This window comes from Vanellus vanellus, assembly GCF_965231255.1.
Source record: "Vanellus vanellus genome assembly, chromosome: 7".
In the NCBI taxonomy this organism is placed as follows: Eukaryota; Metazoa; Chordata; class Aves; order Charadriiformes; family Charadriidae; genus Vanellus; species Vanellus vanellus.
Genome location: NC_138912.1, coordinates 35848465 through 35849525, shown reverse-complemented (window position 1 = coordinate 35849525; position 1061 = coordinate 35848465).

Here is a 1061-nt window from a genome sequence, read left to right as displayed (position 1 = left end):
ATCAAAGCGACAGAACAATTTCTGCTAAAGTCCACGCTATTTATTAGTCATATTACTGAACATACTAAATAGTCAAAAGGTTTGATATACCTAACAATTTCATACTTTAGGAAGATTCAAAACTTAAGAAGATGCAAAACTATTTTTTTTCATTTGTTGTTGTTGTAGTAGTAGTAGTGGGGTTTGTTAGTTGTTTTCTGTCAGCTTCAAGACTTGTTTTTGTGGGCAAAGGAGAAAGACAATATCACAGAGTGAGCTAAGCAGCTCAACCAGTTCAAACTGCCCCAAAATACCGGACTCAGCTCTCTTCTGCTTGATTTGGACTGATGGCCACGCGACTCTGTTTTCTCAAAGCTGTCCCATATTGTGTTAAAATAAACAAACAAAACTGAACACTAACAGGGGCATGACTTTGATTCTCTAGATCTCTGGGGTGTGCTCTTATTCACATTCTTTTCCTCTGTGAGCCAGTGGATATACATATTTTACTCTGCAAAGTGGAACAGCTTCAACAGATAAGCATAAGAAATGGAAAGCTCAGACAATGAAAGCGTAAGTTGCATGGAGTATAAAATAGTGATTTTTGCAATGCTTATAAATGGGCTACGCTTAGGAGACTTTCAAAGGAGAAAGGTATTTATTCTATAACTACCCTTCTGCTAAAAAGTGTACCTCACTCAAAACTTTTTTATACTATTTATTGAATTGAAATAAAGACTGAACATAGAAAATAGCAGCACAAGTGGAGTTTTTCAAAATCGAAGGTGTTCAATCTAAGAAGGTAACTTCAGATTTGGGGAGGGGGGGGGGGGAAGGCCTAACTCTCAGGCATACTGGCACCCAGTGGAAAACATATCCCTAATATAGCCCTGCACGTTCCTTGTGGATGAGTATTTAAGACAGCTTTCTGAGCTGACTCCTAACTCATCAGCATCTCTTCAGAAATAGCCCAAATAAACTCAGATTTTTTATGTTTTCCTGATCAATTACCCTTTAAATTTAATCAAAAGAAATTCAGCAGGTCAAATGTCAAATTTCACCCTCATCCCATTGACTAAGTT